At 40.8% G+C, this 21,655-nt stretch overlaps 1 protein-coding gene and 1 long non-coding RNA gene across 3 annotated transcripts in view; one reads left to right on the top strand and one right to left on the bottom strand.

The window, feature by feature from the left end:
* The window catches only part of dmd (dystrophin), a 316,485-nt gene that overhangs the window by 1,995 nt on the left and 292,835 nt on the right, over nucleotides 1-21,655 (top strand). The gene's annotated exons all lie outside the window — the stretch shown is intronic.
* The window catches only part of LOC146492385 (uncharacterized), a 76,921-nt gene continuing 60,980 nt past the window's right edge, over nucleotides 5,715-21,655 (bottom strand). Inside the window, exon 2 of the long non-coding RNA XR_014872342.1 lies at nucleotides 5,715-5,855. This is a non-coding gene — a long non-coding RNA (uncharacterized LOC146492385). The remainder of the gene's footprint in view (nucleotides 5,856-21,655) is intronic.

Genomic DNA, 21,655 nt, shown 5'->3' on the forward strand with positions numbered 1-21,655 from the left:
ACTGGCTTTCCTTCAGCCTGTCTGTTTGTGTAAATATATTTTTTTCTTTTGGGACTTCTTAAATAAAGCTTTAATAAATGAATAAAGCCCCACTCTCTCTGACATACGCAGACTTTCTCTTGTTTCTATCTCTCTCTCATTGACTCCCCCATGGTACAGCTGGTGGGTCATCTCAAGCTGGAAATAGCATTCAGCTGGCCTGATGCACGGCTGCTGCACAGTGTCAGATAGCCTAGTTTGGGAGAGTGCCATACCTTCTCTCTCTCTCTCTATTTTCACTTTCTTTTGCTCCTCTTTTTCCAACCTTCAATTTTTCTTTTTTACTTGCTTTCCCACGCCCTCTCTCTTCCTTCCACTTAGTTTACATCTTCTCCTCTGCTCCCCATCAGCAGATTCTTTTTCTCTGTCTTGTTCTCGTGTGCCACCCTCCGCTGTCTCCCTGTCTTATATTTTACCACCGATCTATTTCTCAGTGTATGACTACGGCTGTCTGTCAGAGGCCAAATCCAACAGTGTCTCCATGCTCTGGGCATCTCTGCAGATATTTAACATACCGAGCTATAAATGCTTGTATCCAGGCATCTAAAAAAGACCCAAAACACACTGAATGGAAAACAATTAGAAATTTCCAGTTGTTGTCTTTCCAAATATTCTATAAAAATATTGTGAATATATCCAGAAAACAGCAATTCGATATAATTTTCTCACTCTGTTCTGTTTTTATTTTATGGTTGTTAACATCACAAAATGTTGAACAATTGATATAAAAAAGACCATCTGCACAGCTAAGAAAAATATACCAGCTTACACATAATATTTTATACAGATGCAACAATTATTAAACCTCACAGGGCGCATTTGTCAGACCCACAGAGGTATGAAAACCATAAAATGATGCCTGTCTTACAACTACAAGTGAGTGAGTGGAAGCTCCTTAATCTGCTGCTCTTCTGTTGGGCTATAAAAAGAGACTCATAACATCATAAAAACACACACATTTAATGAAGGAGAGATATGCATTGGCTTCTACTGGTGTCTAACCTTCAATGTTATTTAACCATGATGCTTTTCAGGGGGGAAAACACATTTTTTGCTTTTGACTTTATTTATAATTTTTCTGCGAAACATAACAATAGTCTTAGTGTTTTAATGGTTTTAATACCATCTATGTATTTATGTATTTATTGCATCTCATCCTGTGACCCAGCCTAGACACGCAAATCACAAAAGAAGTTAAACTTAAAGATACTTCTTTTCCTCGGTTCTCAGGAGGATATGGTTCTGTGATGTCTGTCTTTTGCAATGGGGGTGCTGCAAGTCCCACAACAGCCCCACTTCCCACAGTCTTGACCTGTCCAGGGTGTACCCCCCTCTGGCCTAATCAGAATCAGAAATACATTATTAATCCCGAAGGAAATTACAATGATGGCTGGGATGGGCTCTAGTCTGTCCACCCACGTCCCTAAATTGGATAAGCAAAAGAGAATGGATGGATACTATATTAATAGATTTTTAATTACAAAAAAAATAAGTTAAAGAGTAAAATAAGAACCATCCATCCAATTTCTTCCAATTATCAAACACTAGGTCTCGAGGGCAGCAGCCTAAGCAGAGTGGCCCAGGCCTCCCTCTCCCCAGCCACCTCCTCCAGCTTATTCAGGGGAACACCGAGGCGTTCCTGCCCCAGCCAATAGGTATAATCTCACCAGTCTGCCCCGAGGCCTACTTCCAGTGGGACATGCCCTAACCTCACCTAGGAGGTGCCCAAGTGATGCGTTGACGGTCTTAACGTCTTCGTTGATTTTGTCCATCCACCATTTCTCCGGTCTGCCTCGAAGCCAGCATCCTTCTGGGTCGATCCTCATAAGTGTTTTTGCTACAGAAAAAAATGAGCATAAAACTTTTTTGCTGGGTATCTACTTTTTTCCCCAAGTCAACATTAGGTTGTGTTGCTGATGAATCAGTATATGCCTGAGTTAGCTTAGTGAGATTAAAAGAAAAGATCAGTCTGTGAGTTTGAGTCTTGAGCTGTACGTTTCCCTGACTGAAAAATTGAGTCAGAGGTTCAGGTAATAACATTTATGGACAGAAGATGGCAGCAAAGACAGCTGCCACCGTCTGAAATTGAATCAAATGAAAAAGTCTCTTTTTAAAACTTGTTTTTTTTATTTAATCTTTTAACTTCATGCACATTGCATCAAGCAAAATGAAATTATATGCAACAGTCTCTGACTTGAATGAATTCGTTTTACATTTAAACCTTTTTTCTGCATATAAAATAAAATAATTTTTTGTGTTTTGCTTGCTCTCTCAAATGGATGCAAGTAAAACGCAGCAAAAAATAAATAAAATCAAAGATTCAGTCCTGTCGCTCCTTAATCTATTTTCACCTGTTTAGCAGGAGTGGGGCCGGTGGAGGTTTGCCCGGTGCCACAGCAGAAAGACGTTTTCTCCCCACGCTGATGTTTTGTCACTTTTTACAGAGTCAAACTCAAAGTAATGTGAGTACTTCCATGCTTTAAACGCTGCATGGTCTCACTCTCCCCCGCACTCTATATATTATCCATCGTTGATCTGCACACGTCTGTTGCTGCCACGGACATCACACACTCGTCATTGTCATGAGACACTCACAAACAAAATCACAGTTTAGTAATGAAGTAACGCAACCTGTTTAAGGGAAAGTAACAGTAATCTAATTACTTTTTTGTAATAGTAAAAAGTAGGACTTTACTCGTTACTTGAAAAAAGTAATCTGATTAACGTAACGCATTACTGCCCATCTGTGGTGGTAGGTAAGTAGGGGTGTGATGGATATTAACTCATGCACACACAATCAGTTGGTGAAGGGTTAATTGTATGAGTCGCATGTAGTTTGTGGGGCTCTACAGAGCAGAAGGAGGATTTGGGTTTGGTGGAGTGGAGCAACTGATTGCATGTTTGTGAGTCTGTAGGGATGCTGTAATGAGTCTGGTAGTCTAGGCTCCCAGCAGAACTCACTTCCTGCTCAGTTATTTACAGACACACACATTTGCTCATACAAAAAAACCCTTTCTGTGTTAGTAGGAGGATATTTTTTTCCAAATGAGGTTGTATACCATTCAGATAGAAGTAGTGCTGACAGCTGTTGGTAGGGCTCACACTGATCAGTCAGGTTAAAAGAAGATTGAAGTTCACCACAAACTAGTGCTGGATTGGTAATCAAATTGTGTCCAGATGGGTCAGTCTAATTTTGTAAAAGTTTCGGTCAATAAATGGCGGTTAAAAAAAAGTATGGAGAGCAACATGGCATTAGTATCTTGCCCAAGCATATATGGCATGCAGACTGGAGTAAACTGGGTTTGAACCACGAACCTTCCAGTTAGTAGGCGACCTGCACTACCAATGAGCTACAAATGGAAGCAGATTTTTTTTATACCAGTTATCTTATTGGTACCAAAGCTTGACTGGTGATCTGGTGGGCCAACACTAATTTGAGCCAATGGGTCAATTTGTAGGGCTGGTGCACAGCAACCCTTCAAGCAGTGACAGCAGTCCATTTGTTCATTTTCATTACCAATACTGTATTGCCCAATCAAATCCTTAACGAAACCCTCCCCTACCTTCACTGTGCACTCGTGCAACATGTAGAACAGAGTTTAGTGTGGAAGAAGTGGTGGAAGTGTGGAGCTGAAAAACTAAGATAGACAAAGAAAAGAAAAGTAGATGCAATAAAATCATGATAGGCCGTCTGGCCCAAAATTGCCAGGGCCAGTTATTTTTCCGACTTCGTCCCTGCTCGATACATTTGTCCATTCATCATTCCTTCAGTTATATGATGTGTGGCAGTGTTGTTTGCTGAAAATCAGCCCCATTGTCTAAATGTTGTTCAGCAAACTTAAAACTTAGAACATGCTTTTTCTTCAGCAACGGCGTCTTGCATGGTGAGCGTGCATACAGGCCATGGCAGGGAAGTGCATTACTTATTGTTTTCTTTAAAACAGCAGTGAAGTCATTCAGACGTAATCAGTGATGTCAACTAAAGCAAGCTCCGGTCCACTGCGTCACAATAAATAGCCTATCGAGTCTGAAGCGAGGTTCGAAGCCTCAGTGTTGGCGGTTATGTCGCTGACCACAAGTAAATGTATGAATTTTATTCCAGCCTCATGCCTTTTTGTTTAAACTGCAAGTGACCACTGGCCAAAATGATAAGCGGTATCACGGGTGCTGCCACTAATGAGTGAGGTGAATATGATGGAAAGGAAAAATATTTTTGTGGCGGGGGATAGTGAAGGTGCTACAGCTGATTCAGTGTCTAAAGAATGAATTAATCCTAGATGAAGTAACAAATCTGGTCAAATAATTACTGAAATCTCAGGAAGCAAGACCAGAGAAAAGTGTCATCCCAGTGAGGATGAAGAAGCATGCAACACAAGCTTCAATAAATCCAAGCTCAAAGTCAAAGAATGGTAAATGGTCTGTATTTGTATAGCCCTAAGGACCCCAAAGCGCTTTACACATCCAGTCATCCACACATTGGTGATGGCAGCTACATTGTAGCCACAGCCACCCTGGGGCACACTGACAGAGGTGAGGCTGCCGAACACTGGCACCACCGGGCCCTCTGACCACCACCATTAGGCAACGGGTGAAGTGTCTTGACTGTTGGAGCCAGGGCTCGAACCAGCAACCTTCCGATTACAAGGCGAACTCCCAACTCTTGAGCCACGATCGCGCAAAGAGCAAAGAACCAACAAAACTTAAGGAGTGATCATGCGATCTGTAAGGCTGGAGGTGAACCTGATGAGGAACTTAGTCTAACTGGTCAAAATGTAACTGAACTGCATCAGAAATAACCACAGGTGTGTGCTCAGCAGCCAGCAGATGGATACCAGACTCACACCAAGGATGTTGACAAGTGGGTGAAAAAATTTTCTGACAGACAACTCACTGAAGCAGAGGAAAACATCTTTCCAAAAGGGTTACGCTTTTGCTGTGCTCTCAGAATATTTCTTTTGTGAGTGTGTGTATGTGTGTCAGATTGCAGAAGATATGTGTGAGACCTTAAATAAGGCACGTTTTCATCTTATTGAATTCTCGTTTGGAAAGTTGCTGCAACAATGCAAATATTTCAATGCTTGAAAATATGTGGTGATAAACAAGATCCTCACTTGATCAGGCATTGCATTACAATGTCTGTCGCTATGGATACAAACCTTATTTTCAATTTTATCAACTAAGAAGTATTTCATTGTCACTTAATCTACAGGGTGGGCCATTTCTATGGATACACCGTAATAACATGGGAATGGTTGGTGATATTAAAGTCCTGTTTGTGGCACATTAGTATATGTGAGGGGGCAAACTCCTCAAGATGGGTGGTGACCATGGTGGCCATTTAGAAGTCGGCCATCTTGGATACAACTATATTTTTTCAATGGAAGAGGGCCATGTGACACATCAAACTTATTGGTAATGTCACAAGAAAAACAATGGTGTGCTTGGTTTCAACGTAACTTTATTCTTTCATGAGTTATTTACAAGTTTCTGACCACTTATAAAATGTGTTCAATGTGCTGCCCATTGTGTTGGATTGTCAATGCAACCCTCTTCTCCCACTCTTCACACACTGATAGCAACACCGCAGGAGAAATGCCAGCACAGGCATCCAGTATCCGTAGTTTCAGGTGCTGCACATCTCGTATCTTCACACCATAGAGAATTGCCTTCAGATGACCCCAAAGATAAAAGTCTAAGGGGGTCAGATCGGGAGACCTTGGGGGCCATTCAACTGGCCCACGACGACCAATCCACTTTCCAGGAAACTGTTCATCTAGGAATGCTCGGACCTGGCACCCATAATCTTGCTGGAAAAACTCAGGGAACGTGCCAGCTTCAGTGCATAAAGAGGAAACACATCATCATGTAGCAATTTCAAATATCCAGTGGCCTTGAGGTTTCCATTGATGAAGAATCAACCCACTATCGTTGAACCCCATATACCACACCAAACCATCACTTTTGTTGTTCCAACAGTCTTGGAGGGATCCATCCAATGTGGGTTAGTGTCAGACCAATAGCGGTGGTTTTGTTGGTTAACTTCACCATTCACATAAAAGTTTGCCTCATCACTGAACAAAATCTTCTGCGTGAACTGAGGGTCCCGCTCCAGTTTTTGTTTTGCCCATTCTGCAAATTCTGTGCCGATCTGGGTCATCCTCGTTGAGATGCTGCAGTAGCTGGAGTTTGTAAGGGTGCCATTTGTGAGTAGCTAATATCCGCCGAAGGGATGTTTGACTAATGCCACTCTCCAGTGACATGCAGCGAGTGCTACGCTGTGGGCTCTTGCTGAATGAAGCTAGGACAGCCACTGATGTTTCTTCATTAGTGACAGTTGTCTTGCATCCACATTTTGGCAAATCCAACACTGAACCAGTTTCACGAAACTTAGCAAGCAGTTTGCTAACTGTAGCATGGGAGATGGGTGATCTCGTAGGCTGTCTTGCATTGAAATCTGCCGCAAAATGGAAAAATGTGAGCCATGTGGACTGGTGCTTTTCTCACTTTTGTCACTGAAAGGACTTTCTGCTATTGTCCTCATTCAAGTTTCTTCTTGTTTTTTCTCTGTGTGTAAATCTAACATTTACACACAGAGAAAAAACAACATTGAATGCACAGGCAGCAACTGGAGGAGATCAACAACCAGTCTTCTGATTAGTGGATGACCAGAGCCACAATCACGCTGGAAATCAGAGTGAGGTATTTAATTGGCTTGTGATAGCAGCAACAAAACCCAAAGATATTTTGCTTGTAGAGACAGAAGACAGAAGAAAGCAGGGACTCATCCAGGATGAGGGGGGGGGGGCTTCACATATCACATATCTCTGGTTCAGGTTTCTTGAATCCTTGTTTTATGTATCACAGGAGGAAGTGTCTTTGGAAGACGATATGAGATATCATGTCCTTGGGTGGCATGGTAACTTTGCAGTCTACCTTTAAAACAGCTGAAGGTGTGGCTATGGAGAGGGAGGTCTGGTCACCTCTTCTTACTCAGCTGCCCGTATGACCCAGAGTCAGACAAGTGTCAGAAGACGTCTTAAATGTCCTGTCAAAACCAAATGCTATGTGTCCTTTGGCTCTGTATGAAGAATATTTGATTTAATAAAATATATTAGTCTTTTTAATCTAGCTTTCAGTCTCTACTGTTTGCTGTGTATTCTCTCTCATCTTATATTGCGGTGTCTTCATTACTCTCTATTTTCATTTCTATTTTACTATTATGTCCTCCCTTTTTTGCACAGTGGTGTGAGATACAAACCAAACACTTCTAATCCCTCTCAGATCCTCGCATTTCATCTCACATCAGCAATGTTTTTATTTTTAGCTCCTTAAAATTGTGTCACAAGGGAGATGAAAGCAAAGATGAAATGGGAGAGATGGTTTTGAAAATAAACCAGTGAGGGGGAAAAGAGAGTAAGTGAAAGAGGCAAAGGAGAATGGATGAAAGGATGTAGAAAGGAGTGAAAGATGGATGAATGAGTGAAGATTAGAAAACAGGAAGTGATTAAGCCCAAGATTTGTCAGAAGGGACCACAAGAAGATTTTAGATGAAGAATAAATTGAGGCCTGTCGTGGCAAAGGTTGAAAGACCAGACAGGAAGAGATGAGTCATTTCCCCCCGCAGCTCCTTAAATGGAGGGGCTCAGGGGTCTGGAGATGGTGCATGAGCTGATGGGAGGGCGATAAAGAACGAGTTTTTTAATCACTGTTAAACATGGGAAACAGTGAAGGACTATGAATGATACGTGGGTCTCTGAGCTGGTAAGCAGATAGTGTCACTCACTAAACATGTGTTGTGTTAAAGGATCCTAGAGGCCAAATACTCTGATTTTCTTTTGCTCTTCACTTTTTAAGTGTGTGAGGTAGCAAAACGTAAGCAGTGATAGGAAGAAAGCATCAGCAGACTGTTGCAGTTTCTTTTAAGTGTCCTTTATTTTTCTGGCGTCACCTTTCAACATTTGTTTCACAAAACATAAGACCCTGCCAGTTAAAAACTCATCTGCTTTATGCATAACTCCACCCACAGCTGAAACTCATTAATCTCATTGAGAAAACAAGGTAGACTAAATAACACAGTCTAGACAAAGAAACAGGAATAAAATCATTCTTCCACTTAACAAACTCATTCACCCAACTGAACGAAAAGTCGATCTCTTCACAAAATCCCACTCATGAGGTTATTTTAAAGGAAATAAACAATTTTACAGAAAAAAACACCCCTTCATTTGGTTACACCCAACTGACATGATCAATGACATAATATCCTGTATAAACAGGAAGTACTGGGGCAGCCCTTCCCACATACCTGTTTCACATATAGGACCTGCACAAAGTAACACACAATGATAAGTATAACCAAACTACATAAAACAAACCAATGATTTGTAACATTATGCTTTAACTCTTTAAAGCCGGTCGGAGCAGCACGCTCTGTTTTGCGTAACTATTTTTAAATCCCGGTAGCTCTGCAACCACGTAAGCTAGCGAAAAAAATTTTTTGCATATGAAACCGGAGGAGTTGCAGCAACAAATCAGCTGTTCATAACACTTCCTACGTTGGAATAGACGTCAGCGCGAACTATCGCATGTCCGCCATGACCTGCCCGAAACCGGAAGTGACGTCATTTTCGCGGAAATGTAGTTTTTTTTTACCATCAGGGCCTCATGAGCCTATACTGGTGTTTTTAAAAGTTATCTTTGACTTTATGACTTTCTGTGTTGTTTCTGGGATGCTTAGGACTCATATTGCACTGCTGGAAATAGTTTATTTTGATGCGTATGCTGCATATTTTGCAAATTTGCACTATAATATTTATTTTCATTTCTCCTGCAGTGTATAAAAATTGGTGTATTTCAAAAATAAAACTATGAAGACACTTAAAATAAATTTCCTGTGGTGGGAAACTATTTTGTGCAACTTTTTTGTATTTACAGTTTTGAGGGATAAGCCTCTTAAATTTCTCTAACTAGAAATATATGTTAAAAAAACAAAAACGATTTTCAATTTTTTTGTAGTTTATTGCACTTTTTTGCAATTTAAGTAATCACTATGCACTTAATGCAGACATATTATTAAAATCTGGGCTGTAATGGTTGTATTGATGTATAGCAACTTGAAATGCTTCCAAAAATGGCTCCACAGCATGTAAACATATAATATAACATAATATAAGCTCTGGCGGACTTGGTTCTATGGTAGGTCTTAAAGGGTTAAGAACATTTGCACTACTGTAATGAATGTAACCAATGCTACCACAAACACACCCGGGCTAGTATGCAGAGCCAAGGTTACATGTGCAGTGTCTACATTAAAGCATTATGGTTGACTATAAGATAACAGAAGACAAATGAACAATATATTTAAGTGACAAATGGTAAATGAATTCAATCCTGGCCACTTTGTCACAAAGTGTCAGAGCAATGAGACCTAATCTATTATTAGGAGTCTAATACTGAGCTCTTATTGCAATTGTTTCATATTAAGGGTCGGGTTTCCTAAATGGGGAAAATGGTATGTGAGCACAGTTCTCATAGATAGTTAGTTTTAACTATATTTCTAAACACAGGCACCGTCACTTCATTTCAATATCAACTACAAATAAAGACATGATCATTTTCAGCATTAAATATTGGCACAATTAGCAGAAAATTCCCTTTTCACAAGAAGAAACAAAACCAGGCTCAGGGAGAGGCAGCCATCTGCTGTGACCGGTTGGAGGTGAGAGGAAAGAGAACCGAGAAACAAAGGATAAAACTATAGGAGAAAGAGCCCAAGGTTAATTATTGCTAATGATTTCATACAGTAGTGAATCAACACAGAGTGAAAAGATGTAACTGAAGAAGAAACACTCATCATGGGAAGTCCCCCCAACAGACACTTCCTAATGCAGCATTACAGGATGAGTTCAGTTACCTGATAAATCCCTGAATATAAGCTTTAACAGAAAGAAGCCTAAAAGTAGAGAGAGAGTATCTCCAGACTGGGAGCTGGGTTCATGGTAGAGGGGCTGGTAGCTGAAGGCTCTACCTCCCAGTATACTGAAAGCTCTGGGAACCTGCAATCTAACCTAATCAATATGAAGAATGTGAATGAAATCGGAGTTCATTGAAAAAGGATCCATTATAATTTTTTGTTTTATTTATTTTTATTTTATTTTTCTCCTTGTTACTATGTGGAGTGGTATATTCTGATTGTAAATTTGTTGTTTGGTTTGGGTTAGGACCGGAGATAAATGTTAATGTTAGTTTGTCCTGATTTTTGGTGCCCACTTGTAATATAAATTGGATTGTAGATAGGGGGCGGGGTTTAATAAGAATATTTTCTTCTTCCTGCTCCTTTTCACACATGGTTGTAGAGCTTTTTGATAGAAAGTGTGGTTGGTTTGTTTGAATTGTTGTACCAAGTGTGAAATAAATAAATAAATGAAATGAAACCCTGCAGCCTTAGAGTAAAGTACTGTGCTAAGATAATAAGGTACTAAAAGGTCTTTAAGGATGGGGGTAGGATAGTTCAAGATTTTAAATACAAGAAGGACTAATTCTGAATTTAATTGCAAGCAAATAAAGAAAAAGGTAAGATCAGGGAAATCTAGTCTGTCATCCTGTCCCAGTTAGTACTCTGACTGATACTGAGGGCTTTTCAGGGAGTTTTAAAGTGACCAGATGGAAAAATAGTCCAGCCTAGACGTAATAAACACATGAACAAGCTTTTCAGTATCACAATTTTTAGCAGTGTTAATGAAGTCCATCCTTCTCATGTGTTTAATCTGCACACTGAAGGACAACGAAAAATGATTCCTCAGTGTTACTGGGAGCCAAGGCAATGCTATCTAAAATAAGTGTCTGGTTAGACATAATGAGTAAATAAAGGTAGGTATCATCTGCATAGCAAAGTGTTTATTAATATTATTACATAAGGGAATAATTTATAATGTTAAAAAAAGATCTGGTCTCAGCACAGAACCCTGTGGGACTGCAATCTGTCGCCACTGATGTAGCAGAGGCAGAATCCACACATCAAGCCACAGACTGGGCCGTATCCAAATGGAGCTAATTTATAATTCATACGTGTATAAACTAGTTCATCTCATTAATGAACAGCATCCTACAATGCACAGCCAAATTTGCCCCTCAAAAAATGAGGAAGCAATAATTATACTAACAAAACATTATGGTATGAGCTCGGCTTGAGAAATGAGAGAAGTGTAAATAAGAACCATGTGTTGATAACTAATCCTTAAGTGGAGCGCAGGATTTATCCAACAGTTTGCTTTATTACAAACTGTTCCTCCATATTAACCTGAAATCTATGTGTAACAACTGGCAGGTACGAGGTGTGCAAGTAAGATAGTTAATAACATAATGTTATTAAAAAACATGGTCACATAAACACACCTGAATCAAGAAAAACATCACAAAATCCAGAAACATTACCCAGATGTCTGAATAGATGCGTTTTCAGCTGATTTTTAAAGGATTTGAGTAAAATTAAGATTCTAGAAGATTAAGAAAGTCAGAAGCAATGGAGTACGAATCATCAACATGAAGATTAAAGCAGGAATGTCTCTTTAGGGAATCTCGACTTGCACATGAGGACATGTACAACATTATAATGAAGCTATTTCTAAATCTGCTTCCTACGCTACTATTCTTCAGTCTGCTGAAGGAAACACTCGTACTTTGTTCTCTGCATCATGCCATACTGTCAAACCTCCAGGTACCTTCACCATAAATCTCTCCACAAACTTCCATTAGTTTAGAGTAAACTAATGGTGCAGCTTCTGTTATTATATCCTGACCCACATGTCTGAATGTAAAACACCTTTTCTTAAACTGCTCCATTGGCTTCCAGTTTATCTACGTATCAATTTCCAGTTCCTCACTGTCACTTTTAAAGCCCTTCGTAACCTTGCTCCTCCATCTGATCCATCTTATCTGATCTTCTCCGTACGCACTCACCCTCCAGTCCACTCTGCTCCTCTTCACCTTCTCTTTTCCCCGTTCCATCTGCTCATCTGACCACCATGGCACCTTTGCATGCACTTCCACCAGATCGTTGGACTATAAAGTCTCTTTCTTTTAAATCACGTCTCAAAACCCATCTGTTCAGAATTTATTCTCTTCATTATAAGTTGGTCTTAGTCTATTAGTTTTATAGTTGTTATTTTATTTGTTTACTTTATTTATAAAGTAAACTATATGTTTTTATTTTTGCTGTACTAATATAAGGTAACCTTGAGGGTCTTTAAATGTGCCTATAAATAAAATGTATTATTATTATTATTCTAAATGTTAAATGGACTTATTTCGTTTTAACGCTTTTTGACTTGAGCACTCAGCTTGCCTCATTCACGCATTAATACAAGCACTTTTATCTAAGCCCACAACTCAGGGTTCAGTATGTTTCCAAGGACACTTGGAAGCCTAGCCAAGTATCGAACCAACAAACTTAACTCTACTTACTGAGCTATAGCCATCCCAAGGAGCATGCCAAAACACTGTGAGGCAAAAAAACAGAAGTTTGATACTTGTGCTAAGAAGTGGTGATTGATATCAGTGATATGTCTTGCATCAGGACTCTCCTCCACCTTCCTGCCTGCCTTAAGTTCTGTTCTGCTTCAATAAAACTCCAGTAGAACTGCTAAATAAAAAGAGAGCCACTGTTGTAACACAGAAAACTCTGACACTAAGCTAGACATAAACTCTCTAGCCCATTAATCTACCTTGGTAACACCCGGGGATGCCTTTAAAAATAATAAAAGAAAAAAGTGAGAGACTAACACACCGATGAAAGAGCAACGAATAAGATCGGGAGAGGTGGGAGAAGAGGGGCAGAGCTCTGATTGCAGGTAATTGCTGTTCACATCCAGGGCAGGTCTAATCACTTTGAGGCTGTGTGTGTGTGTGTGTGTGTGTGTGTGTGTGTGTGTGTGTGTGTGTGTGTGTGTGTGTGTGTGTGTCTATGCTAATTTTTCCCCAGCATCTGGGTATAACCCTAAGCTCAGTGGAGCAGTAGCTTGCTCCTGTTTTAGCCTTGGTTTATAATTAGCTTCCTTGCTCTTCCATGTCTTTGAATCAGAGAGGGACGGTTTTTCAACATAACACTGAAAGGAGAAACGGGGAACAACAACAATGTATAAATATGCTATTTGGGGGAGTTTATTTTCTTAAGTACAATGACAGTTGCTGAGCCATAGTGTCAGTGTTGCCACCAAGTCTTGGAGGAGGTGAAGTGAGGAAGCCAGTGAGGCCCTGGAGGATTCACACCACACTGAGGTGGTGTCCAAATTCATGGGCTGCTTCCTCCTGAGGCCGCATTTGTAGACCGATTACGTCACAGCGACGCGCCGAAGGCTGTCCAAATTCGTAGACTCCTCCGAATGCAGCCGACAAATGCGTCCTCCTTTTCCCCGAATTTAAAGGATGGGTCGGGTGTGTCCTTCGTGGCCTACCATATCCCAGAATTCATAGCGCGGCCCAGCCAAACTCCAGTTTCCAATAATGGCGGCCACTACTAAGTTTTAAAATTACTCTTACTAATCTTTCTGGGTCACAAAATAAACTTTTAACATATTTTCATGCGAGAAAGTAGCTGTGTAAACATCAAATATCTGCTCGGTTTATCAAGATATCGCATATTTGCAAAAGTGCTTCGATGTTTTTGGAGACGTCTGTTACCCACCAGCTCGATAGCTCACCGGGAGCTCGAGGGTCACTGAAGCCGCCGAGAACGGCACAACTCCCGGCACATCATTTTCAGATCACCGCGGACTTTCGCTGCTCGGGTTAAACATAATATATAAGTCACTTAGACAACCTAAAATGTTATTGTTGGGCTTTTTTCAGTGTTTTGTTTGTTCGTGAGTAAATCGGTTTGGCTGAGATTAAAGTTATTAGATTAGATAAAATAAAACTTTATTAATCCCCCGGGTGGTTTTCACACAGCTGAACAAACGTCAAACAGAAAACTGATTAAACAGACGGTCGAGAGTTTACTCCAGTGTCCTGTTATATTTTAGATAGCAAGGAGCAGACGGCCAAGTTTATTAAACTCCACCGAGTCAGCGGTGACGCTAATCAGAAGGCTAGACCGTCCAATTTCCCCAGCCGTTTACTTCCGGCCTACCCGACCTTCTGAGGACCCTGCCCACGTAGACCGCGAAGGCCGGGTCCTCAGGAGGATGCAGCCCATGAATTTGGACACGAGCTGAGACATGCTCTGTGTCCTCATGGGATGACATCACTCTGGATCACAAGGTCACTGGTCGCCCTCCTCAATGAAAAATCTTCAGACCTGGGAAAATGGATGAGTTGAGAAGTATACAGTGTGAACTGAAGGCTTGGCTTAGTGTAAAGATACGGAGTGGCTGAGACCAATCTGAACATCAAACGTAGAGCAGGATTACGCTGATTGATCGCCAACCTCAAAGACATCAGCACTAGCAAATGGGCACGCTGGATAAAGCCACGGAGCTGAATTTGTTTTTCAGCAGGGTCAGCACTGGGCCCTTTTTGAACCTCCTCACACAACACAAACTCAACACCTCAGCCGTCGAACAAACCAACAGTACATGTCCCTTCATACGTGTTGGGCTCGGGTAAGCACCCCACCCACATCCTCCTCAGATTCACCTTTCTTGACACGTGACTGTGACGGCTGGCCAGGTGAGGAGGCAGCTGATGGAACTACACCAGGCAAAGCTGCAGACCCTGATTCCATCAGTCCTTTGCTGCCTAGCTGTCTGGCATCCTGAAGCAAGGTTAGTGTGAAGGACTGAGCAGTAAAGGAAGGCAGGCACAGGTTAAAGTCCAAAAGAGGGGGGGAGGGGGGGGGGGGGGACTTTTATATTTAGCCAAAAAAAACAAACTTGGTTAAATTATACAAAAATCAAAATCTTGGGCCCATAAAAGAGGTCAAAGTATAACAGAACTCTACTCAAAAGTGGGCAACAAACAATACTACTAACTCAAAGACCTTCCTAAATGAGGGGAAAGAGTAGCTGATCATCCCACAAAGAGACACAAAGTGGTAGGACACACAACAACCTAAATCAACCCCCCATGATCCCGATTCGTGACCCAATTTGCAGGTCTCCATATAGGCTTGCTTTGCCCCTTTTTCATCTCTTAGCTTATCAACCAAGGAAACAAAAAAAGATTCAATCATGCGCATAACAGCGTAAACTAAAATATATGCACTTATTTTAGAATACAGTATTATGTGATTGTGTAAGTAAATTAATTCTAAACCAAAACCAATTCTTTATTGTAAATTAAATCCTATATTTAAAGAAAGAAAAATCTGTGTAGTGTTTAGTGTTATGTATAAGTCTATTGTAACACTGATATTACCACTGTGTGTGGTTGTAACTGCATCACAGTTAGGTACCAGTGCTGTGGAAGACTGTCATGGTTAGTGACATCAAAGAAAGCCACCCCTTCAGACCAGTTGATGTCACAAGTCATGGAGGTGCTGGAGAGACTGATTCTTACCTGACTTGTTCTCAACCACTTTCAGTTATTTACCAGCTTACAGGGTGAGTTAGGGTGAAAGTGTACATTAACCCTTCTGTGACAAATTAAAACAAATGTCTCCCACCCCAGACGTGTTCCAGTGAAGTCCTGGAAGATCCTAACTGCACATTGCTGGAAACAGTCTGCCGAATGCGGATTTGTTGACAAATGAGCCGGAACAGGACAGTTCACTTGAAATAAAGTTACGTTGAAACCAAGCACACCATTGTTTTTCTTGTGACATTACCAATACTTTGATGTGTCACATGGCCCAAGATGGCTGACTTCTAAATGGCCACCATGGTCACCACCCATCTTGAGGAGTTTGCCCCCTCACATATACTAATGTGCCACAAACAGGACTTTAATATCACCAACCATTCCCATGTTATTACGCTGTATCCATAGAAATGGCCCACCCTGTAAAGAACAGTATGTGTGACTGCTGTGTGCAGCACCTCTTCAGATTGGTTAAAATAATTCACTACTCTAAGGCAACCTGCCACCATTTGATGCATTCTCCTATTCTATTAGCAATCACTATGCAAAAAAAAATCTTAATTTCCACTATAATTTAGTAGATACTCTATATAAAGCTACATGCTTATTAAACTAATTAAATCACAGAGGAGGATTTCTAGTGGCCTATTCCTTAACTGATAATTCCATTTATCACCCTGAAACAGAGGAGTTAATATTTTCCACTTGGTGCCCCAGAAATTCAGTGTGGTGAAAATTAACACAGCGCAGTTCACTTGATTTGAGGCTGTCACGTGAAAATTAGACAGGTTAATTGCTTGTTCTCTAGAGGAATCACAGCTGGTGCTTTTGGAGGGAAAAGGCTTTTAATAAGTAAAGAAAAACCACAACTGAATTACCTGTAAGATTTCTTTTACTCATCATGTTGGGGGTGAATGAGGACCCAAGTGCAGATTCACAGGGAGGCTAATATTTCCAAACACCTGGGACAACATCTCTGGAAGTGGCCCAATCCTGAGGCCTGTAAAGGATAGGGCAGGGGGTCGACTCGAAGAAGAACCTCGGCTAAGGGATAGATCTGGTGGCCAGCCTGCAGACCAATAGAGGAGATGGTTAAGGGGGCCAGCGTGGGCCTCTTCTGGGGGCCACCCAGAAGACCAGCAGCAGAGGGGGAGCAGTCCTGCCAAGGAGGTAGTCGGCATTGCAGAAGAAGGGGTCCTTCAGGGGGTGTGGAAGGAGACCCGTGTCAAAGGAGATGGGACATTTCAGGGGGCTAGGCTGACAGCTAGCATTGGTCTAGGAGTCAAGACCCCTGAGGAAGGGGTCAGCAGTGCAGCCCCTTGGTGGGCTGGCCTCGACACTGGCAGAGGAGTCCTTCAGGGGGCTGAGTTTAATTCAATTTTAATGTAATTTTATTTATGTAGTGCCAAATCACAAAAACAGTTGCCTCAAGGCAAGTTGAAGAGTAACAGCCTGGACTCGAAGTCTACAGGTCAGGAACTACAAGCAGCTCAGTTTTCACTTGCCCAGGAAGTTAAACTTGAGCTAAGACTCAAGCGGTTCTGGATGTTCTCTGCAGGCTCAGGACCCAGTTGTTCAAACTTTAAAATGTCAGATGAAAGACTTCTGAACATAAATCCAAATACTAAGGCACAAGGAGTACAGAAGTACAAGAAATAAAATCCAAGATTATAGGAAACAATGCAATGAAACAGACAGGTACAACATGACAAAGAACTCAATAAACCTAGGTTTTAAAAACACACAAACACACCGAGGCTAACGAGAAATGAGACTATAATCTAAACAATAAGCAAACTGAGAATCAAACTGAAGATCTTTAATAATAAACAGACCTTGAAAGACCAAAAACACAAATCACTGGGTTAAAGATCCAGGGCCGTGACCAGGATTGTAAAAGTCATAAACAAACCCACCCGTTCAGATTACATCACAACTGGTCTGACAAACATCCATCCATCCGTTTTCTGCTGCTTATTCTGGGCTGGGTCGTGGGGGCAGCAGCCTAAGCAGCTGGACAAAAAAGCTATAAAATTCAGTGCACTTAAAACAACAGCAAAAGATTTTAATTTCTTAAATCTTAAATCTTTTCTCTTGCATTTTAGGGAACATCTCTCTTGCACGTGCTCTCTTCCTCTTGTTATAATTACAACAGTTAATTAATAACTTCCCAGCTACAGAAGTGAGCGCTGCTCATTAAGCTAATGGCTCCACCCTTTATGGGATCACTCTGTGGGAAAGATGCATACATTTATCTGCCACTGGCAGCATAACAATGCAGATACCACAGCAACCGTAGCTGAGATAGATCACTGTAGGCACTCAAATCCTTGAAAACCCAGTTGCTTCACCAAAGGCTCCTAGCCAGCTTGAAGACAGGTGGACACAACTACAGTGATGCACACGTCCCAGGCAAGCCCTGTGGGAGAACATAAGATTCTAGCTCTAACAAACCCTGTTTAAGCTTTTTATGACCTTTATGTGGAATAAAATTCTACGGCACATTATTTGTGCCATAGAATTTGTTATTGTTGTGATTGTTATTTGCTCAGAGACCGGTCACAATGTTTTGTTTGGGAACTTGAAGGGTGTTTGTAACATTGTTGCTTTAAAGCAGAAGTGAAATGGTCCTTTCTGTTCTGTACATTTGTGCTGTACCGTAGTTAAGACCAGTGTTGAGGTAGTTGTACTAAAGTAATTTAAATTTCTACTGTGTGCACAAATTCAGAGTGAAATATGTCTGTGAAGGTTCTCAGCCATCCAGGTCATCGTGAACTGAAGAAGCCTCTCATCCGAGAAGCTTCTTCAGTTCTAAGGTCAAATGGTGGAGAGTCCCAGATATAAACCTAGTGGGAGTTTCCCCTCAAAGAGGGACAAAAGGACCCCCTGATGATCCTCTAATCGCCTGAGCCAAGGTGATAAACTGGGTGTGGGTCCCAATCAGCCAGGGTTTCGGGTGAGCTCATTGTGAAACCTGGCCCCACCTTATCATGTGATTTCCTGAGGTCAGATGGCCCAGGATGTGAGTGGGCGTTAAGGCGTCTGGGGAGGGAACTCAAAACTGGATTATAGATGGCAGACAGTTGGTGTCGTAAACCACCGCCTCTGTTCAAAGATGGTCGCTCACAGTGGACATAGATGCTTCTTTCACTCCTCTTTCAAACCATCTGTCTGTCCAAAATGTCCAAAATGTGAACGTTGGCATCCTCGAAAGAGTGACCTTTGACCTTTAGATACAGATGGACTGCTGAGTCTTGTCCTTTTATCCCTCTTTGGGGGGAAACTCCCACTGGGTTTAAATCTGGGACTCTCCACCATTTGACCTTAGAACTGAAGAAACTTCTCGGATGAGAGGTGAAACGTCTTCAAGCAACTTAAAGAAGTCCAGACGTTTTGGCTGCCTCATGGCGGATATAATTTTTTTTTAAACGAATTACCCCACAGTATTGCTTAATCAAGAAAACTGGTGATTAAAAGCGATGTTTGGGCACATGGGCACTTGTATACACACTCACTCATACACACACATACGAATGCTTGGATATTTACATATGCACATATTCCTATATATGCATTCAGTGGAGCTCTCATTAATAGTCCAGCTCTCAAGTCCCCAACTGCGATAAGTGAATTTTAATTAAGAGAATCTTGAGAGTTGTAATAAATTATTTTAATAACCAGCAAATGACTTTGCTTTTCTGCAGAGACTGGTTTCACTAGTGGGTCAAGAGCTAGTGTGTACAGTGGCTGTCAGTGCCAAATTACACAAATCACTTCATTTCTGCTGTTAGTCACTCTTCTGTGGTCATTTATGGACTGGCCTTTTTATTAAATGTTATTTTTAACTGTTGTTTAGTACATAAGTGAATATAATTAAGTATTTATCCAATGCGTGCATTTGTGTGTGTGTGTGTGTGTGTGTGTGTGTGTGTGTGTGTGTGTGTGTGTGTGTGTGTGTGCCAGCTTAACTAAGCAGCAGATTGCAGAGATTTGCAGCCAGCTGGTCCGGCTGTGTTCCTATCCATTTCCCCTGCCAACACAGAGACACAAACACACATGCATTTTCACACAACAGGAAGTCATCGTCAAACCAATCACAAACCTCAACCACAACCAAGATCCCTGCCCTTCCCTGCAGGGATCTTGGTTGCTGACTAATGGCTATGGCTAACGATGCTCGTGATCACTGTAAATAAAGACATATGTTTCGTGGCTGAGAACACGCCTACTCAAAGCTTTCTGTCATTAAGGCAGGCTCATTCACATGCTGGGGAGGATGCACTGTGTTGTAGTGTTTTTGTTTTGTACTTTCAGGTTTGGCAAGAGTGAATTGAGTAAAGCAGCCACACTCAGAATGAAATTATGATCCTCCTTTTTGTTCTGGGGGATCATTTGAACACAGTCAGGGGGGCAAGTAGGGGTGGGGGAAAAATGGATACTGTGTAGCATGGTGATATTTTGTTTGCTAATAATGTATGGATACAGGGACAGCAGAAATCGATATTTTGTTACAAAAAAGGTTTTTGTGCTCTGACTTCAGAGCATGTTGATCCTTTTTCTGAGCAAGAATCCTGACATTCCTTCACTGTCCAAATGTGTTTCACTTTTTTTTTGGCAGCAATAAACATGACAGTTTACTTATTTTAATTTAAGACATGTTTTCTTTTAATTAAGTTTAAAACTTTTTTATTTAATGTAAAATTATATTTTGTTTTAATTTACTTTCAAATTCTTCAGTTGCTGAAGGGGCTGCATAGTTTTCATAAACTGCATAGTTCAGAATAGCTATAATTGTACCAGATGGTTGATTCAGTTAAGTTGGACTAGACTGTAATACAAACCGTTCAGTTTGTCAACAATAAAACTGAAATGAGAGAAAGACTGAGTGTGAGACTTTGATATTAGAGAAAATGAATATTGATAAAGTTTACCTTTATGTACAGAATCTGAATATCGCAAAATATTTTTAAAAATTGCAATAATATCGTATCGTGGGATGTATGGTGATTCCCACCTCTAGGGGTAAGTAAAGCACAACTACACACACAAAAAAATGTTTTAACTCAACTCTTAGCTATTAGCTGCAATATTGCAACTACATACAATTATACTTGTTTCTATATTTTCTTGACAGGATTAGGATTTTGGATATTTAGTGCCTGGGTAAATTCTGGGCTCTTTGTTATGTTCCTTGAGCTACTGCGGCGCAATTGTTGCTTTGTGCCACATTATAGTGTAAAGGCTGCTGCTATTGGGGAATTCCCTTGCTTGAGGGCCTGTGCCTGGCCTACAACAGTGGTTAGGTGAGCTGTACATGTCAAAGTAACATTCAATAAAGACGTGCTTTTTCTAAAGAAGCTTGACCACAACTCCATCTTATAGGAGTAATGTTGTACAAGCCACAGTAGTACCAATGTTGTTGTAAATACACAGGATCTTTCTATCTTTACTGAACAGAGGACATTTATAGCACTCAAAGTGCCTTTACATTAGAGAACAGTAGTAGCATCAGCTGCTTATTATAAACTGTCCTTGTTTAAGAGTAAAAGATGGGAGCCATTGTATTTTTGCACATTAATTCTTTTGCTTCAGATATTGTTTCTGTGGTATTGGTATCCTATTTTACACATTTTAAATTGTTAAGCTTTTGCTTTTTTTATACATGGGTACCAATGCCACTTTGAAAACAGAGGAAAAATTAACATTCCTACTGTATTTGAGTTAATATGTTAATTTTTAACACTTTATTTTAAATGTGCTTGACAACAGCACATAAGGTTGAATTCTACTAGAACCAAATGTTTCTGATTTAGGGCAGAAAATGTGTTTTCATGTGGACATGAATTATGAATGACAGTCATGCACATTTGCCATAATAAAACAATCAGTGACAATACTCTGGGCAACAACCTTTATGATGGAAAAGGCTCGTTTAATAGAGGAATAGATACATAACTCAAACTGCTTGATTCTGTTCATCTGGACGTTTTCAGTGGGAGAAACGTTTCGTCATCATCAGGTGACTTCTTCAGTCTCAGCTAACTGCAGGTTTCCCCAACCTTATAAACAGTGCATTTGCATGATGACTGAAACCAGCACCAGT

This window comes from Neolamprologus multifasciatus, chromosome 23 (assembly GCF_963576455.1).
Source record: "Neolamprologus multifasciatus chromosome 23, fNeoMul1.2, whole genome shotgun sequence".
In the NCBI taxonomy this organism is placed as follows: Eukaryota; Metazoa; Chordata; class Actinopteri; order Cichliformes; family Cichlidae; genus Neolamprologus; species Neolamprologus multifasciatus.